Here is a 17,368-nt window from a genome sequence, read left to right as displayed (position 1 = left end):
TATAATATTCTACTCCCGCCTTGAATGGGTGTTTAGTAAGTTTCCAGGTTTTGCCACTGCCTATAATAAACATGCCTTTGTGCCTATCGTGATGATGGATGTTTTTATTTCTTTGGTGGTTTTTCTGAGAATGGGGTTATTGGGGAAAAGGGATTTTAAAAAATTTTTAATAAATACTATCAGATTGCTTCTCCAAAATGCCATCTCACACACACACACACACACACACACACACACACACACACACACACACACACACACACACACACACACACACACACACACACACACAGAAGGATTTAAACTCAGCTTTGCCTTAGGCAGACCCCCTACCACTTGAGCCATACCACTAGCCCATTTTTTATTTTGTTATTTCTGAGATAATACCTTACTTTCCCCCCTGGACCAGCCTGGAGTTTGATCCTTGTGTTTTAGTCGAGCTGACAGGCACGCACCACCACGCCCTGGTTTTTCTGTAGAGATGAGTCTCTAGGATTTTTTTGCTGGTAGGTGTGAGCCAGAATGTCCTGTGATACTCACATTTCTGTCAAGGATGTGTGAGGTTTTTATTTTTCTGCATCCCCAGCAGCAGCAGGTGTGATTCTGTTTGTAAATTTGGTAATCTCATAGGTGAGAAGTGACCTCATTGTTTTTTAATTTGCAGTTCTCTGCTGGGCACTGTGTGCTAATTGGCTTATTGACTGGATTTGCTCTTTCCTAGAATCACCTCTCCACAATTAATTTGTTGCTATTAAATTGTCTTTTCTTATCAATTGTAATCTTTTAAATCTAAAGTTTAAAGTTCCTTTGAACTTACCATTGTACTTTGGCTTTTTAAGCCTACTCTAAAAAAACTTTTTTTTTTCCAGTTGTGGGGTTTGAACTCAGGGTCTGGGCACTGTCGCTGAGCTTCTTTTGCTCAAGGCTAGTACTTTACCACCTGAGCCACAGTGCCATTTCTAGCTTTTTCTATTTATGTGGAACTGAGGAATTGAACCCAGGGCTTCATACACACGATAGGCAAGCACTCTACAACTAAGCCACATTCCCAGCCTCTAAATTTTTGTTTTTGTTTTTGTCTGTTGTGGGGCTTAAACTCTGGGCCTGGGCACTGTCCCTGAGCCCTTCAGCTCAAGGCTAGCATTCTACCACATGAGCCACAGCATCACTTCCGGTTTTCTGGTGGTTAATTGGAGATAAGAGTTTCATGAACTTTCCTGCCCAGGCTGGCTTTGAATCTCAGTCCTCAGATCTCAGCCTCCTGAGTAGCTAAGATTACAGGTGTGAGCCACTGGCACTGGGTGACAAATCCTTTTTCTTTTCTTTTCTTTTTTTGCCAGTGGTGGGGCCTGAACTCTGGACCTGGGCACTGTCCCTCAGCTCTTCAGCTCAAGGAGAGTGCTCTACCACTAGAGCCACAGTGCCACTTCCAGCGTTTTTGCTTATGTGGTGCTGAGGAATTGAACTTAAGGCCTCATGCATGCAAAGCAAGCACTCTTCCACTGAGCCACCTTCCCAGCTCCAACAAAACCTTTTTCATGTGAAGGAATTATCCTATTTCTTAGTTACCAGCAATCACACATCTGTGTATGTACATGTGTTGCTAGGGTTGAACCCAGGGCCCTGCACATGTCAGGCAAGCACTCTACTGCTGATCTACATCAACAGCTTTTCCTCCCTATTACCCCCCCTTTTTTTTCAATAATGTGGTTTTATATTAGGGCCTCACATTTGCTTGGCTGGCACTCTACCACTTGAGCCACACTTCTAGCTTTGTTTCTGCTGGAGGAAAGAGAATCTCTTGAACTTTTCTGTTTAAAGTTGGTGTGAACCTCAGTCCTCTGATCTCAACCTCCTGAGTATCTAGGATTACAAGTATGAGCTACACCACCCAACCCCAACTTGACTTTGTGCTAGTTAACTGGAAATGGGGGTCTCTTGGACTTTCCTGCTTAGACTTGATTTGAACCTCAATCTTTGGACCTCAGGCTGTTTATGTAGGATTACAGGTAGGAGACACTGGTGCCTGGCTGTTACTATAGTTCTATATTGTCTGCTCATAGTCCTTTTACTTTTTTCTCCTTTCCTTTCCTCTGTTGAACTGGTAAAATATTACATTTCTCAACAGTACCAGGACTGGCACAATTTCTTTAATGCCCTCTGTTTAATATTGTCTTATATTTGAATCCCCTTCTCCTCACCCCATTGTGAGAGGTGTTCCTATCCTGGGATCTGGGGAGGGCTAAAGACACTAGACTTGATTGTAAGCACATGAGATTTAAAAAGTGTATTAGTTCCAAATGCTCACTGCCTCAGGGGCAGTGACACTATGAACCACACACGAAGCAGAGCCATATTGCATTGCACTTGAGAAGAGAGTGAAGAAGCGAGTACAAAAGGATGGTGTTGCCACAGGAAGTTGCGAGGGACCCATTTGAATAGTTTCTCAGGCTTCAGGCCAGCAGGGAATCCAAGCCTGCTGCCCATGAATAAGCAGGATGGATGCCTGGTCCCTTAATATAGAGGCTGCTTACCAGGGAAACTTCTCTAGAGAAGCAGAGTCCCCACTCTGCTGGAGGAGAGCTTGAGGCCTTTCAGCTGCACTCTGTCAATATTTAGCACTGGGCCAGGGGCTGGGTATGGTGATCAAAGCACTTGGGAGGAAGAGGCTGGAGGATTACAAGTTTAAGGCTATCCTAAGATACATAGTAACTCCCTTTCTTAAACACACACACACACACACACACACACACACACACACACACACACAATCATGCACTGGGAGCTCATACTTATAACCCTAGGTATGCAGGGGGCTGACATCTGAAGATCGCAGTTCAAAGCCAGCCCCAAGGAAGAAAAGTCCATGAGACTTTTCTCCAATTAATTAGCAAAGAGTCAAAAGTAGATCTGTGGTTCAAGTGGTAGAGCACTAGCCTTGAACTCAGGGACAGTACCCAGGCCCTGAGTTCAAGCCCCAGGACTGGCACAAAAAAACAAACAAACAAGCAAAACCAAATCAACCAAAGACTGGTACTGAGTTTTAGGCCTTTCACACTGTTGACTTTATTTTTAATATTATGTAGACTTTTTTTTGTCATCCTCAGTTTTAAAAGATATTCCCAGGAGATTGCAAGGAGGTACCAACAATTCCAATTCTTTCAAGAATACAGGAATGGGGCTGGGAAGGTGGCTCAGTGGTGGAGCGCTTGCTTTGCATGCATGAGGCCCTGGGTTCGATTCCTCAGCACCACATAAGCAAAAACAAAAAAAGCCGGAAGTGGCACTGTGGTTCAAGTGGTAGAGCCCTAGCCTTGAGCTGAAGAGCTGAGGGACAGTGCCCAGGCCCAGAGTTCAGGCCCCACGACTGGACCCCCCTCCAAAAAAAAAAAAAAAGAATACAGGAAGGAAATGGCTGCTGGTGGCTCATGCCTGTAATCCTAGGTACTCAGAAAGCTGAAAACTGAGGATTGTGGTTTGAAGCCAGCCTGGACAGGAAAGTCCGTGAGACTCTTATCTCCAATAAACTACTCAGAAAAAATCTGAAGTGTTGCTGTGGCTCAAATGTTAGAGTGCTAGCCTTGAGTAAAAAGAAGCTCAAGCATAGAACCCAAACCTCGAGTTCAAGTCCCAGGACTGGCAAAATAAATACATACATACATACATACATACATACATACATACATACATACATACATACATACATACAGGAGGTGTATTCTCCTAAACCTTAAGCAGGTGCTTCAAGATGGATTTTGTTTTTTCATTCTTAAGTTTTTTTTTTGAGACAGAATCTCACTATGTAGCTTGGCTGACCTCAAACTCTCTATTCTCAGGCCTCAGATTTTCAAGTGCCTGGATTATAGGAGTGTTTTACCACCCTCTAGCTCATTCTTGAGGTTTTGGCGTTTTTTGTTTGTTTTTTTTTTTCATTCTTGCATCTAATTTTTCCCCTTGTTTTCTAGCTTGCCTCTTCAAGTGATTTAGAGTATTCAGGAGGGATTAATTTTTAAGCAACTTCCACACCTGAGGTTTCTTGTTGTCTTCATACATGAATAACAATATGGCTTCTCAAGTTTTTTCTAGATTGGTGTACGTGGAACTGCAGCCACAACCTAGTCTATTTAATGAATTGGGACTGAATTTTAAAACATAACACAGTACAGACAAGAGTAGAAAATACTAGCATGTACCCTGTGTAGTAAGGACACGTTCTGCATCGTGAATATCTAAAGATGCTTGGAAAAGGGGACATTTTGTTTCTTTTATGTTCTTTATCCTTCTTAGAAAATATATAAATAGGCTATAGAGAAAAGTATTTCTAAGGATGAGTCAGTATAAAAATAAAATTGACATTTACTTCTTTGGATATTTGTGAGAAATCAGAGCTCATTTTAATTTAGGTTCTTTGTTATTTTGTTCTCACTTGCCTCTAAGAACCTTATTTATCACTTCCTTCCTAACTTAAACCTGTTTTAAAATTATAAAATAAAGCCAGACTCTGGTGCTTACTCCTATAATCCTAGCTAGTCAAGAGCCTGAAATCTGAGGATTGAAGTTCAAAGCCAACCTGGGCAGAATAGTTGCTGAGACTGCTACATCAATTAACCACCAAAAAGCCAGAAGTGGAAGTGTGTATATATAAGTGTGTATATATACATATGTGTGTGTGTGTATGATTTTTTTGTTTGTTTGTTTGTCGTGGGGCCTGAACTCTGGGCCTGGGCACTGTCCCTCAGCTTTTCAGCTCAAGGCTAATCCTGTACCATTTGAGTCACAGTGCCACTTCCAGCTTTTTCTGCTTATGTGGTGCTGAGGAATGGAACTTAGGGCCTCATGCATGCAAGGCAAGCACTCTACCACTGAGCCACCATCCCAACCCTGTATATGATATTTTTTTTTAAAAGCCAGACACCAGTGGCTCACACCTGTAATCCTAGCTACTCAAGAAGCTGAGATCTGAGGATTGCAGTTTGAAGCCAGCCTGGGCAGAAAAGTCCCTGTGAAACTCTTTATCTCCAATTAACCACTAGAAAACCACAGTTGGTGTTGTGGCTCAAAGTGGTAGAGTGTTAACCTTGAGTGAACAAGCTTAGAGACAGTGCCCAGGCCCTGAGTTTAAGCCCCACAACTGACCAAAAGACAAAAACAAACAAACAAACAAAAAACCCACCCAGCACAACAAGAACAAAGGATATAAAAAGAAAAGTAAAATATCTCTCCTACTTTTGTAATCTGTTCCATGTGTTTTGTGTGTGTGTGTGTGTGTGTGTGTGTGTGTGTGTTAGAATTTCTTTTCTTAGCTGGTTGCCGGTGGCTCATGCCTGTAATCCTAGATACTCAGGAGGCTGAGATCTGAAGATCATGGTTTGAAGCCAGCCCAGGCAGGAAAGTCTGTGAGACTCTTATGTCCAGTTAACTACCAGAAAACTGGAAGTGGCACTGTGGTTCAAGTGGTGGAGCCTTGAGCTGAAGAGCTCAGGGACAGTGCTCAGGCCCAGACTGACCCCCCACCCAAAAAAAAATTTTTTTTTTTCTTTTCTTTTGCAATGCTGGGAATTGAACTCAGGGGCTTATACACTTTAGACAAATACTTTACTACTCAACTGTATTCCTAGCTCCTGGATTTGTTTTTATTTTTTATTTTTTCCTGGGGCTTGAACTCAGGGCCTGGGCACTGTCTCTGAGCCTCTTTGTACTCAAGGCTAGCACTCTACCATTTGAACCATGGTACCACTTTGGCTTTTTCTGAGTAGTTTATTGGAGATAAGAGTCTTACGGTGACTTTTCTGCCCAGGCTGGCTTTGAACTGTGATCATCAGATCTCAGCTTCCTGAACTACGATTACTGGTGTGAGCCACTGGCACCCAGTCGCTCCTGGAATTTTTTTTTAGTAATTCAGATGGCACGTGATATCTGAGGACAATAAAGTAGGCTGAAGTGGCAAGGAAGGATTCTGTGACTCTTGCTGATGTGCTCAGTGACAGTATGAGAGGTAATAATGGCAGAGAAGCCAGGCGGGAAAGGTCCTGGGGGAGTGTCCCAGGACATAGTCAGTCCTGCAGCTGGAGTCACCTGAGTGTGGTGCAATCTGGGAATAGAAAGAGGGCTGGACGGGGAGGGGCTGCAGGCTGATGCACAAGAGTGAGTTGTGGGAAATGAGGGAGGAGTGGCGTGTGGACTCATCCTATAATCAGGGCAGTTTCTCTGGCCTTGGTGTCTGCCTGGGGAGGTTCAGGGTGGTCCTGCGTTTCCTCCTTGCTGTGTGGCATGTTGAAGCAGGATAGATAGGATGAGGTAACATGAGGGGAGTTAGAAAATTTTTAAATTATAAAAGAAGCCAGATTCAGGAGCTGTGACAACTGGAGCAGCAAGGAATTAAATGTATGACCTGCAATGCCCTTCTTTTCTTTAGCTGCTATGTGACTTGGAATCTCCCTAGATGACTAATTAGGAATGCCCACAAAGGTGATATCCATTGTCTCCAGGCTTTGAGTACCAGACCTCCCCTCAACCTATTGTCTCCATACTTGGGGACTTAGCAAGATTGGTTAAAGGTTGCCCAGGTGAAGCATTACTTATCTAGGAAAAGTTTAACCTGGATTTCCCAGCTTAGTCCAGAGGGCATAAATACACCTGAGATGAGGACTGCCATTTTGAGATTCTTTGCTCCTACCTCTTGCACGCCAAGGAGTGATCCTCTTTCTATGTATTCCTGCCTTGCTAAACAAATCCTTACTGACTTTGTCCATGAGTTTCCTTTTTTTGTGAAACCCCTCCAGGTGTTTTTCAGAGTAGGTTCCAAGAGCCTTTGAGTCAAGTGGGAACCCTGAAATTAAATTGAGGACTCCCTCATTCTCTTAACTAGGATTTCTCCTCACCCCAAACGTGTGTGTGTGTGTGTGTGTGTGTGTGTGTGTGTGTGTGTGTGTGTGTGTGTGTGTGTGTGTGTGTGTGTGTGTGTGTGTGTGTGTGTGTGTGTACACCTTGTTGGATTTCAGAGGCCTTGCAGGCCAAGACCATGTTCAAAGAGAAGCAGTGGAAATGTTTTCTCTATCTTGTGCTTTCCCTCCTACTTTGAGTAGTAAGGACTTGATCATGTACTATCATGATGAATTCCAGCAAGGGCCTGAGCTAGTGCCAGGGATGAGGAGGATCACCCATAGGATGCTGGGAAGGACCACAGTTGAGTAGTCAGTGGGTGAGGAAGCAGGGGACACAAGGCTGGCCTGAGAAAGTGTGTCTTCATTCCACAATGAGTCCCAAGAGCGCTTGAGAAGGTGAGACTTCCTGGAGTTGGATGGAATGGGAATTGGAGCCTTTGGGACTTATGCACATGTGGTAGACCAGGCTGGAGGGATGGTAGGGCATGATGGAAACATAAGAACCATCAGTGTCCTCATGAGGCCAGGTTTCCCAGCTGAGCCTGGCCCGTAGTAGTGCTGGGCTGGGGTCTACATATATCTGAGATGATTTATGTAAGGCCTGGGATTTGTATGCTATAGTAGAAAGCATGATGATTTCCTTTACTCAACTTAAAAAAAATACTACAAACTATTCAGGCATAGGTGGCTGTCATTCTAGCGACTCAAGAGGCTGAGATCTGAACGTTGAAAGTCAGAAGCCAGCTCAGGCAAACGCAAGAGACTTACCTCTAATTAACCAGCCAGAAAGCTGGAAGTAGTAGCTGGCTCAAGTAGTAGAGTGCCAGCCTTGAGTAAAAAAAACCAACCAAGGTCTAAGGACCCTGTGTTCAAGCTCTAGTACTGGCATACAAAAATAAATAAATAAGCCAGGTACCAGTAGCTCACATCTGTAATCCTGGCTATGCAGGAAGCTGAGATCTGAGGATTGTGAGTGGTTCAAAGCTAACTGGGGCAGGACAGTCTGTAAGACTCATTTCCAAGTAAGCACTCACAAAATTGAAAGTGTCAGAGACACAGACACACATGACCCCGCCTAAGGATTTGTGTGCTGTGTGAGGTTTATGTATGCTGGTGAACAAGGAGAATGCTCCTTCATAACCTAGCAAAGGTCGGGGTACCCAGCTGCAGCTGGAGGCTGCTGGAATGAGGAAGCTCTTTCTGGGCAAAGGTCTGGATGCCTGGCCACGACCTTGGTGGAAGACTTAGGGAAAGTGCCCTTTGTGTTCCTCCAAATAATTCTGTAGAACAATGCCTCAGGATTCTTTCCTGGTTCTTAATGGAGCCCACCTGCACCTTGCTTTTTCCTTATTATCTTCTATCACAAGGAACTGCTCCACCTTTGTTGACAACTTTTCCTGCTCACTGATTAAAGGCTGTTAATTTTTACTGTCGCATTCCCCAAAAACTTTCTGTCCTATGATTGTCCCGTGACTACAGATTTACTTTCTATGCCCCTATACTGTATGAAAGCATATGATTTTTTTTTCATTCTCAGTCGTGGGGCTTGAACTCTGGGCTTGGGCGCCATCCCTGTGCTCTTCAGCTCAAGGAAAGCGCTTGAGCCACAGCACCACTTCTGGTTTTCTAGTGGTTTATTGGAGATAAGAGTCTCTCGGAGACTTTCCTGCCCGGGCTGGCTTTGAGCCATGATCCTCAGATCTCAGCCTCCTGAATAGCTAGGATTACAGGCGTGAGCCACCTGCACCCAGCTAGCATATGATGTTTTAATAAACTTTGTCTATACCCACATCCCTTCTGCCTACCAGATGTGCTTTCCCAGGTCACTGATGAGGAATCAGCAACAGAAATGGTAGAGTGCTACCCTTGAAGAAAAAAAAAAGCTACAGAACTCAATCCTCTCAGGAATTGCTACAAACTGTTGTGGTCACAAAGTATATAATGGTGACTAAAATGAACACTCCTCCCTATGTCATGGAGCCAATATTAGTACATATGTGTATGAGCAACACATACATACAGTCAAGCAAGGAACACACGTCCAGTAAAAGGAGTATGTGAGAGAGAAGACAGAAGGGGAGGGGAGGGTGGAGCTGGGGTCACCCACTCCAGCCTGAGGAACAGGGGTAGGACCTTCATAGAGATGGGTCCAAGCTGAAGCTGAAGACCAGGCATACCCCTGTACCTCTGAGTCCAGTGATGGGGTCTGGAGTTGTTGAAGGGTTCTTCGTTTTCTGCTTCTCTACCTCCAGGTCTCCATAGATGGAGTTGCTTTCTTGGCCTAAGGGCTCTGGCAGCACCAGTGGGGACGAGCTGGCCCATAGCATTGGAGAACAGTCATGCTGGGCCCCTCTCTGAGAAGCAAGTGGCAGCAACCATCTAGGAAGGAGGCTGAGGTGAGGAGGCTGCCTTTGGGCACCAGAGGCTCTGTGCTGACACGGGAGATGGCTGCTGAGTAACCTCAGGTGCTGCCTGGCTTTGTGGCTTAGGCATTAATGATAACACAGCTTGTTTACTTTCTGAGGCTGTTGAAGCCAAGGCCAGAGAACTGAGAGATGTGAGTGCCCCTTCAGCCGATCAGCCTTCTTTAAACACTTACTAAGTGGAGAGAGAGAGAAGCAGATGTTTAATAAAAACTATATAGGAGCTGGGAATGTGGCTTTAGTGGTAGAGTGCTTGTCTAGCATGCATGAAGTCCTGGTTTCAATTCCTCAGTACCACATCAACAGAAAAAAGCCGGAACTGGCTCTGTGGCGCAAGTGGTAGAGTGCTAGTCTTGAGCAAAAGCAACTCAGCAACAGTGCCCAGGCCCTGAGTTCAAGCCCTAGGATTGGCAAAAAAACAAAACAAAAAGAACAAAACTATATGTTCTCCAATGTTAGACAGCAAGAGAGAGAGAGAGAGAGAGAGAGAGAGACAGAGAGAGAGAGAGAGACAGAGAGAGAGAGAGAGACAGAGAGAGAGAGAGACAGAGAGAGAGACAGAGAGAGAGAGACGGGCGCTGGTGGCTCACACCTGTAATCCTAGCTACTCAGGAGACTGAGATCTGAGGATCACAGTTCAAAGCCAGCCCAGGCAGGAAAGTCCATGAGACTCTTATCTCCAATTAACCACCAGAAAACAGGAAGTGGCCCTGTGGCTCAAGTGGTAGAGTGCTTGCCTTGAGCTGAAGAGCTCAGGGACGGCCCCCAGGCCCAGAGTTCTAAGCCCCACAACCGACAAAAAGAAAAAAAAAAAAGAGCTTTATTGCATGTATTTGTTACATGTTCTTTTCTGAACCAGATGACTTATTGGGAAGCATATTAAAATGTTTAAATATTAGGCAACAAAATAAATCTCTCCTTCTGGGAGAGCAGTCTTTCCCTTGTGTGCTGTGGTTTCACAATTTCAGCTGACTGCATCTGCCCACCGCGGGGTGCTTGTCAGTCTCAGGCTGGGGGAAGTCAGTGCCAGGCCTGAGGCTGCACTGTGATTCACATGTTTACTGTGAAAATAGTCAACCAAAGTCCTGTAAGGCTGGTGAGAAGTATTTTTAAATTCCCACCTGAGGGCCTTGCCAGGCTGGCAGGAGTAGGAATAATTGGCATTATGCCCCTTGTGTTTGGATGCACAGGTGAAGACCAGAGTTACTTTGGCACCGCCTGAGGACTGGGCCTGACAACTCCCTGGAGATGATCATCCTGGTCTGCATCTCAGTGTGTCTCCATCCACAGACAACTGGTCTTTATGCAAATGCACTTAGTGGTGGTTTCAGCTAAAGGTCAGTATAGCACTGCCCCTATCTCCATTTGAAAAGCTAGGTAGGAAGGAAAAATGTCCGTGTGTGTGTGTGTGTGTGTGTGTGTGTGTGTGTGTGTGTGTGTGTGTGTGTGTGTGTGTGTGTGCGCGCGTGCGCACACGCACGTGCATGTGCCAGTACTGGAGCTTGAACTCAGGGCCTTGCACTCTCACTTGGCTTTTTCTACTTAAGGCTAGTGCTCTATCACTTGAGCCACACTTCTAGCTTTTTAATTGATTAATTAGAGATAAGTGTCTCATGAACTGTCCTGCCTAGGCTGGCTTTGGCCTCTTGAGTAGCTAGGATTACAGCCATGAGCCGCCAGCACCCTGCTGGTAAAATTCTTGTTAGACAAAAACAAAAACAACCCCACGATCTATAGACCCTACAGTCCAAACTTTAAAATTGGTAGAGAAAACGTCACCCTTTTTCCATTGGTTTGACTCTGTGGACAGTGGAAATCTCTCCTGTTCTATCCCCACCCCAGCTCCTGGGTCATTTTACCCTCATGCTTTCCTTTCCCAAGCTCAAGGCCAGATGGTTCTTTCTGCTTTTTCTGTCAGCACAAGTAAAGGTAGTGATACATAATGGGGAAGGTTTTTAGTCCCCTCTGAGGAAAACATTTGCCAGGCCGACCATTCTTTCTTTTTCTAAAGTGGATTGTTTCTTGCAGTGTAAACTTCACTAGAAAACTCCAACAAAGCATCTGTCTTCATCTTACCAAAGCAGGTCCTTCTATATCCTGGCTTGGCGTGGAGCCTGGGGTGGGGGAAGGGCAGGAGCACTTCCCCCACGCGGAAAGGGAGACCCCCCCCCCAGTTTGCACAGTGATCATGTCCTAAATAAAGGACATGGGTCATCCTGGAGATAATGAGCATCCTGTTTTGAAAGTGTTTGTGTGGAGGTAGGGTAGGTACTTTGGTGAGAGACTGGACCAAATGATCTCACAGATCCAACAGAATCTGGAGACATTTTTCTTGGCTCCTTATTGAATTTGTCATTGTCTTAGACATCTGCTGTTTCTGCCTCCTAGTACACTTTGTGCTTCTGCCAAGACTTGTTTCTCTGTTTCTTTCAGGCCTGGGTGGGATTGGCATCACTCCAACTCCTGGGTGGTCCTTATTGGTCACATTAACAGGAGATACAAGTATTTCCCTTCCAGGGCTTAGGGCAGCTGTAATCAAGAGGTAGAATACTTGACTAATCTAAGGCCCTGGGTTCAATGCCCAGTACCATTAAAGAAGTAAGTAAATAAGTAAATAATTGAACTTCAAGCTAGGTGTAGTGGTACATACCTGTAATCACAGGTTCCTGCCAAGCCATTGGCCACTTCTGAGTCCATGCACATTGTGTGTGTGTGTGTGTGTGTGTGTGTGTGTGTGTGTGTGTGTGTGTGTGTGTGTGTGTGTATGCTGATCCTGAGGCTTGAACTCAGGGCCTAGGTGCTGTCTCTGAGTCTTTTTGCTTAAGGCTAGAATATTCTACCACTTGAGCCACAGCTCCACTTCCAGTTAATTGGAGATAAGAGTCTCACAGGTTTTCCTGCCCAGGCTAATTTAGAACCATGATCCTCAGATCTTAGCCTCTTAAGTAGCTAGGGTTACAGGCATGAGCTCCATGCACAGGCCTTTTCTGCATATAGAGGATGATCAAGTAGAGTACATGCTCTGCCCATGGTGAGTTTCTTCTCTCTGTTCCTCCAGGGCCAGCCAGCGCACAGCTATGAAGCAGCAGAAGTCCATCTGTGACTTTACCCATCTACCCAGCTGACTCATACAGAAACTCAACCCTACTTTTCCTGTCGACTGGCTTGAAGTCTCCCCATTCTTTTTTTTTTTTTGTCAGTTGTAGGGCTTGAACTCTGGGCCTGGGCGCTATCCCTCAGCTCTTCAGCTCAAGGCTAGTGCTCTACCACTTGATTCACAGCGCCACTTCTGGCTTTTTTCTTTTTGCTTATGTGGTGCTGAGGAATGGAACCCAGGGCCTCATGCATGCAAGGCAAGCGCTCTACCACTGAGCCACCTTCCCAGCCCCCCCTTTAATTTTTAAACATTTTATTATTTTATTTTATTGTGTGTCACACACACACACACACACACACATACACACTGGGGCTTGGGCTTGAACTCAGGGCCTCTGGTTCAGCTTTTATGCTTATGGTTTGGTACTCTACTACTTGAATCATTTCTTGACTTCAGGTTTTTTGCTGATAAACTGGAGATAAGAGTCTCAGACTTGTTTTCCTGGGTCTTTCAGGTTTATCTTTGAACCACGATCCTCAGATCTCAGCCTCCTGAGTAGGATTATAGGTGTGAGCCGCTGGCCTGCTGGCCCCCTTCAATGGAACAGTGTTTGGAAGCCTGTATAACCTTGGCCCCAGCAGAGGAAAATAATAATAAAATACGGGCATTTATAAACATAAAATGTGTGCCACTCACAGCCAAGCTGAGCCATAGGGGTAGGAGAAGGAAGGGGGCTCATAGTATATAAATCTGTATCTTTAGATACTAAGAGAAAGGTAAAAAGATATCAGATTCTTGGTGCCATCTTTTGAAATGATTGATGAAACCTTTCCATTAAGCAAGCACTTGGGCTAGGAAGATGGCTCAGTGGTAGAGTGCTTGCCTCACATGTATGAGATCCTATGTTCGATTCCTCAGCACCACATAAGCAGATAAAGCCAGAAGTGGTGCTGTGGCTCAAGTAGTAGAGCGCTAGCCTTGAGCTGAAGAGCTGAGGGACAATGCCCAGGCCCAGAGTTCAGGCACCAGGACTGACAAAACAAAAACAAAAACAAAAACAAAAAAAACCACGCAAGCATTTAAGCCACTTTTTTTTTTTTTTTTTTGTGCCGCTCCTGGGGCTTGAATTCATGGCCTGGGCACTGTCCCTGAGCTTCTTTTGATTAAGGCTAGCACTCTACCACTTGAGTCACAGTGCCACTTCTGGCTTTTTCTGTTACTATGGAATCAAACCAGGGCTTCATGCATGCTAGGCAAGCACTCTACCCCTAAGCCACCTTCCCAGCCCTTAAGTTACATTTTAAGCATTCAGGGAAGTTCTCTTTCTTGTTGAAGTTGTGTGCATTGGGCTTTCTGTCACTTTCAACATAAGAGCTATCCATGGGGTTAGAGGTGCATGAAAAAGAGTCAGATACTGAGTTCAAGTCCCAATCTTGGACAAAAAATTAATAAATAAAGGTTATCCATGATCCAAGTACAAACATGAACAGTTTTATTGCTTTTGTAAAAACCAGAAAATTCAATGTGTAAATTGAAAAATTGATTCGTTAAAAAAAAAGATGAATGATTCTTTTCTTGGTCTATAGTTCTACCTGTATACAGGGCAGGAATTACTTAGAGCAATATTTACAAGGCTATATGGCAGTGTAACTGGTGCTTCTTTGAGCTCTTCATTAATATTTAATTTTGCCTCATGTCTTGAACTAATTTATTGGCACATTTTTGTCATTCCACTAGGACATAACATAAGTCACATCAATAAACAATGGCACTAGAGCTGTTCATGTTTCTTCTCTGAGTGATCATTTAAAGCTAATTTTCTATGACAGGGAGCTCCGAATGTACTACTGAAGATAAGACTTGTTTAATGTCTGCTTCGGCAACCAACAGGAAGTCGGTTGTGATTTTTTTTAATTATATTTATGTCGGGCTTTGACACTGTGTTTTTTGTTATTAACTCTTGTGAAGTATACTACTTCTTAAAGTGTTGTCAGCCATCCATGACAAAAAAGGGCTTTCTCAGACAAGTGCTTGAAGCTATAATGAAATTACGGACGTGATTAAAGAAGTGAGTTCCTTGTATGAAGCAAGCTGTTTCCTGGGTGAATTGTTTGAGTGACAAGGACCTCTCTCCTTCCTGCTGTCAGGCTGTCATGCACACCCAAAATACACTCAACTCTTTTTTTTTTTTTTTTTTGGTCGGTTGTGGGGGCTGAACTCTGGGCCTGGACGCTGTCCCTCAGCTCTTCAGCTCAAGGGTGCAGCCCTACCACTTGAGCCACAGCGCCACTTCTGGCTATTTTTAGCTTATGTGGTACTGAGGAATCGAACCCAGGGCCTCATGCATGCAAGGCAAGCACTTTACCACTGAGCCAACTTCCCAGCCTCACACTCAACTCTTTAGACAAGTCACATTCACCTATAAGTAATTCAAAAGTTTTGTGTGGGAGAGAGAAAATATGTTAAACTACCAACAGCATAGCTCTAAATGCACATTGCAAATAAAATAAAATAGCAGAATTTTGAAGAAAAACAAAAAACGTGTTAAAATAGTTTAGAATGTGTGTGTGTGTGTGTGTGTGTGTGTGTGTGTGTATGTGTGTGTGTTTGTGTGTGAATATTGGTACTGGGGCTTGAACTCAGGACCTAGGCATGGTCCTTTAAGCTTTTTCACTCAAGGCTTGCACTCTATCCCTTAAACCATAGCTCCACTCCCAGCTTTTTTCTTGGTTAATTAGAAATAAGAGTTTCTTGGACTTACTTGCCTGGGGCTGGCTTTGAACCATGATCCTCAGATCTCATTCTCCTGAGTAGCTAGGCTTATAGTTTACAATTATTAGATCTAATATAGTGGTACATACCTGTAATCCTAGCACACTGAGGCAGAAGCAGGACAAACGGGACTTTGAGAACAACCTGGGCTACCCAGCAAGTTAGAGGACAATCTGTCTCTAAACAAACAGACGAAAAAATTTAAATTCTTAAAAAGTCATATGGCAAAGCACACGAATACTAAAATGAAATGCAAACTGTCCCCCCCCCCCCCCCCCCCGCTCCAGCCACTCTCCATAATGCTTCTAGAGTAACCAGGGTTCTTTGGAATGCAAGTGACCAAAATCCAGCCCAGAAAGGAAATTGCAATAACCAAAGGTATCTGTTTTAGTTTTTGTTGTTGTTGTTGTTTTTGTCAGTCATTGGGTTTGAACTCAGGGCCAGGGTACTTTTGCTCAAGGCTAGTGCTCTACCACAGTGCTACTTCTGGTTTTCTGGTAGTTAATTGAAGATAAGAGTCTCACAAACTGTTCTGCCTGGGCTGGCTTTGAACCATGATCCTCAGATCTCAGCCTCCTGAGTAGCTAGGATTACAGGTGTGAGCCACCAGTGCCCGGCTGTATCTGTTTTGTTACAGAGCAAGAAAGAGGATTGTCCCTCTCTTGCAGCTGGGTCCCACATCCTTGGGGGACCCTTGTTGCTGGCTTTGTGAACTCCTCAGCCTTCTTTGATAGCAGCTCCTGTGTGTTTGGAACAAGTGCAGCCACTTCCTGCCGTCCTGGGAGGTTGCTGCCAATCACAGCGCCCTCCTGCTTCTGTTGCAGGATGGACATGTGACTCAGGCTGAGCCAGACTGGAGCATCTGCTTTCCTCTTCCGACAGTTTCTGCCTCCCTCTCAATTACTTGAATTTGTGGAGTTACAGTTGTTCCCTGCAGCCAGAAAGAACGGAACCCACAAATTCCCTGGTTGCTCAGCCCACTCTCTACAGAGAATGGCAGCTCAGCTTGGCGGGGCCTGTCTTAGGGACCTCTCCTGCTCTGAGGGCTCACTGTGCTCCTTTCTAAATGCGCCCCCACCATCTGTTGGATGATTCATGCCCAGCTGGATGCAAAGTCAAGGCCCCATTTAAGTCTTGGACTTGAATCCAAAATCAAAGGTGTCAAACTGGTGGCCTTCAAATCTGGAATCATTTTGGGAAATGTTCCCTTATACAGTCTCTCAGTGTGTCCCCATTTTCATAAATGTGTGAAGCAGGTTCTGAGGGCCCCCCTTGAGTGACTCCATTCCCACCCAGGACTGTGCCCCTCTAGTTCAGACTGGGGGGCTCCTGTGCACCTCCCACTCCTTCCCTCCTGGGCAGGCTGAACATGGATGCTTGGCTTTCTTCCCTCCTTCTCCCTCCCTTGCTTTCATCCCTCTTCCCCCCATTTATGCACTTGATGTGCTGTAATTTGAGTTAATCATATGCCTTAGTTCATGGCACTGTTCAGGGCTAGTCCATGGAAGGCCCCTTTCAGTAATTACTACTTCTCTTTACTCCATCTTTCCTTTCCCAGTCTCCACCCCTGTCCTCTTTCTTTCTTTCTTTTTTTAAATGTTGGTTGTGGGGCTTGAACTCTGAGCCTGGGCACTGTCCCTCAGCTCTTCAGCTCAAAGCTAGCACTCTACCACTTGAGCCACAACGCCACTTCCGGTTTTCTGGGGGTTTATTGGAGATAAGAGTCTCATGGACTTTCCTACCTCGGTGGCTGGCTTTGAATCGTGATCCTCAGATCTCAGCCTCCTGAGTAGCTAGGATTATAGGCGTGAGCCACCAGCGCCTGGCTTACCCCAGTCCCTTTCTAGGCACAGGTCCTATGAGGCGTCTTTGGTTTGCACATACACTGTACTGCTCCCTAGTGGTGAACTTCCATATTGCCACTAGCTCTCACCACGGCGAGGGACTGGGGAGAACTTCCTTGGTTCTTTTTTCTTCTCCTCTGACCCTTTCTTCCCGTGAGCTCTGGAAGGGGCTGCCTCCAGGGAAGGAGAGTTCTTCTTTGACACTGGGATTGGTTAACATGGCTATTCTAACCAGAGTTGTATGGCCCAACAAGAGAGAGTGGGAACTGTGTGTGTGTGTGTGTTGGGGGGTGGGGGTTGGTTATTGTGACTGGTGTGTAGTGTGGGGGCTGCAGGCATTGCACTGGT

The sequence above is a fragment of the Dipodomys merriami genome, unplaced genomic scaffold, assembly GCF_024711535.1.
Source record: "Dipodomys merriami isolate MVZ:Mamm:240054 unplaced genomic scaffold, mDipMer1.0.p SCAF_19, whole genome shotgun sequence".
Lineage (NCBI taxonomy): Eukaryota > Metazoa > Chordata > Mammalia > Rodentia > Heteromyidae > Dipodomys > Dipodomys merriami.
This window is presented reverse-complemented; position numbering follows the sequence as displayed.